Genomic DNA, 3,492 nt, shown 5'->3' on the forward strand with positions numbered 1-3,492 from the left:
TTTTAGAAATTAAGATAAAATTGGCATATACCACTGTATAGGTTTAAGGTGTGCATGATGTTGATCTGATACATTTGTACTGAGATAAGATTGCCATTGTAACAGGAGCTAGCACCTCTGTCTTGTTACATAAATATTCTTTCTTTTTGGAGAAAATAGAGTAGCTTTGTTACTTTTCCAGGCAAAGGGGGAACCCAGTAGGCTAGCACCTCAAGAACTGTGCCCCCTTCCCTGGTAAGCAGGGAGAGGTTATATAATCATTGTTGTCGCTCAGTCGATCAGTCGTGTCCGACTCTTTGCGAACCCATGGACCACAGCACGCCAGGCTTCCCTGTCCTTCACCATCTCCTGGAGCTTGCTCAAACTCATGTCCACTGAGTCGGTGATGCCATCCAACCATCTGTTGTCCCCTTCTCCTGCCTCCAGTCTTTCCCAGCATCAGGGTTTTTTCTAATGAGTCAGCTCTTCACATCAGGTGGCCAAAGTATCGGAGTTTCAGCTTCAGCATCAGTCCTTCCAATGAATATTCAGGGTTGATTTCCTGTAGGAAATCCTGCTTTGATCTCTGTGCAGTCCAAGGGACTCTCAAGAGTCTTCTCCAGCACCGCAGTTCAAAAGCATCACTTCTTTGGCGCTCAGCCTTCTTTATAGTCCAACTCTCACATCCATACATGACTACTGGAAAAACCATAACTTTGACTAGATGGACCTTTGTCGGCAAAGTGATGTCTCTGCTTTATAAAACCTGTTTAGGTTTGTCATCCATCACCAGATGGTCAACACAGAAATCAGACTGATTATATTCTTTGCAGCCAACGATGATGAAGCTCTATACAGTCAGCAAAAACAAGAAGGGGAGCCGACTGTGGCTCAGATCATGAACTCCTTATCGCCAAATTCAGACTTAAATTGAAGAAAGTAGGGAAAACCACTAGACCATTCAGGTATGACCTAAATCAAATCCCTTATGACTATACAGTGGAAGTGAGAAACAGATTTAAGGGACTAGATCTGATAGACAGAGAGCCTGATGAACTATGGACAGAGGTTCGTGCCATTGTACAGGAGACAGGAATCAAGCCCATTCCCATGGAAAAGAAATGCAAAAAAGCAAAATGGCTGTCTGAGTAGGCCTTACATATAGCTGTGAAGAGAAGAGAAATGAAAAGCAAAGGAGAAAAGGAAAGATATTCCCATTTGAATGCAGAGTTCCAAAGAATAGCAAGGAGAGATAAGAAAGCCTTCCTCAGTGATCAATGCAAAGAAATAGAGGAAAACAACAGAATGGGAAAGACTAGAGATCTCTTCAAGAAAATTAGAGATACCAAGGGAATATTTCATGCAAAGATGGGCTCGATAAAAGACAGAAATGGTATGGACCTAACAGAAGCAGAAGATATTAAGAAGAGGTGGCAAGAATACACAGAAGAACTATATAAAAAAGATCTTCATGACCCAGATAATCACGATGGTGTGATCACTCACCTACAGCCAGACATCCTGGAATGTGAAGTCAAGTGGGCCTTAGAAAGCATCACTATGAACAAAGCTAGTGGAGATGATGGAATTCCAGTTGAGCTATTTCAAATCCTGAAAGATGATGCTGTGAAAGTGCTGCACTCAATATGCCAGCAAATTTGGACTTCTCAGCAGTGGCCACAGGACTGGAAAAGGTCCGTTTTCATTCCAATCCCAAAGAAAGGCAATGTCAAAGAATGCTGAAACTACCGCACAATTGCACTCATCTCACACGCTAGTAAAGTAATGCTCAAAATTCTCCAAGCCAGGCTTCAGCAATATGTGAACTGTGAACTTCCAGATGTTCAAGGTGGTTTTAGAAAAGGCAGAGGAACCAGAGATCAAATTACCAACATCCGCTGGATCATCAAAAAAGCAAGAGAATTCTAGAAAAACATCTATTTCTGCTTTATTGACTATGCCAAAGCCTTTGACTGTGTGGATCACAATAAACTGTGGAAAATTCTGAAAGAGATGGGAATACCAGACCACCTGACCTGCCTCTTGAGAAACCTGTATGCAGGTCAGGAAGCAACAGTTAGAATTGGACATGGAACAACAGACTGGTTCCAAATAGGAAAAGGAGTACGTCAAGGCTGTATGTTGTCACCCTGTTTATTTAACTTATAAGCAGAGTACATCTTGAGAAACGCTGGGCTGAAAGAAGCATAAGCTGGAATCAAGATTGCCGGGAGAAATATCAATAACCTCAGATATGCAGATGACACCACCCTTATGGCAGAAAGTGAGGAGGAACTAAAAAGCCTCTTGATGAAAGTGAAAGAGGAGAGTGAAAAAGTTGGTTTAAAGCTCAACATTCAGAAAACTAAGATCATGGCACCTGGTCCCATCACTTCATGGGAAATAGATGGGGAATCAGTGGAAACAGCGGCAGACTTTATTTTTTTGGGCTCCAAAATCACTGCAGATGGTGATTGCAGCCATGAAATTAAAAGACGCTTACTCTTTGGAAGAAAGTTATGACCAACCTAGATAGCATATTTAAAATCAGAGACATTACTTTGCCAACAAAGTCCATCTAGTCAAGGCTATGGATTTTCCAGTGGTCATGTATGGATGTGACAGTTGGACTGTGAAGAAAGCTGAGTGCCAAAGAATTGATGTTTTTGAACTGTGGTGTTGGAGAAGGCTGTTTGAGAGTCCCTTGGACTGCAAGGAGATCTAACCAATCCATCCTAAAGGAGATCAGTCCTGGGTGTTCATTGGAAGGACTGAAGCTGAAGTTGAAACTCCAATACTTTGGCCATCTCATGCGAAGAGTTGACTCATTGGAAAAGGCCCTGATGCTGGGAGGGATTGGAGGCAGGAGGAGAAGGGGACGACAGAGGATGAGATGGTTGAATGGCATCACCGACTTGATGAACATGAGTCTGAGTAAACTCTAGGAGTTGGTGATGGACAGGAAGGCCTGGCGTGCTGCAATTCATGGGGTCGCAAAGAGTCGGACACGACTGAGCGACTGAACTGAACTAGATTTGTCGTAGCTCTTCTTCCAAGGAGCAAGCGTCTTAATTTCGTGGCTGCAGTCACAGTCTGCAGTGATTTTGGAGCCCAAGAAAATAAAACCTGTCACTGTTTCCAGTTTTTCCCCATCTATTTGCATGAAATGATGGAACTGGATGCCACGATCTGTTTTTTGAATGCTGAGTTTTAAGTTAGCTTTTTCACTCTCCTCTTTCACCCTCATGAAGAGACGGTGTAGCTATATTCTAAGCCCAGACTGCACTAGGCAGTCCGCCCAGGCACTGTCCCCTCCATCAGGCCCTGCCCAGGTTTCCCAGTCGGCCCCGCCTCCTCTTCACCAGATACAGCTCCAACCGGCCCCGCGTCCCTCCCGCCACCAGGGGACGCCGGCGCCCAAGAAGGCTTTCTGGCCGCAGAAGGCGACGCTCTAGGTAGCGGCGGCTGCTCCGTGGCCAGTAGCAGCGGCACTCTAGCCCTCAGTGTGCCGGG

This window comes from Muntiacus reevesi, chromosome 18 (genome assembly GCF_963930625.1).
Source record: "Muntiacus reevesi chromosome 18, mMunRee1.1, whole genome shotgun sequence".
Taxonomy (NCBI): domain Eukaryota; kingdom Metazoa; phylum Chordata; class Mammalia; order Artiodactyla; family Cervidae; genus Muntiacus; species Muntiacus reevesi.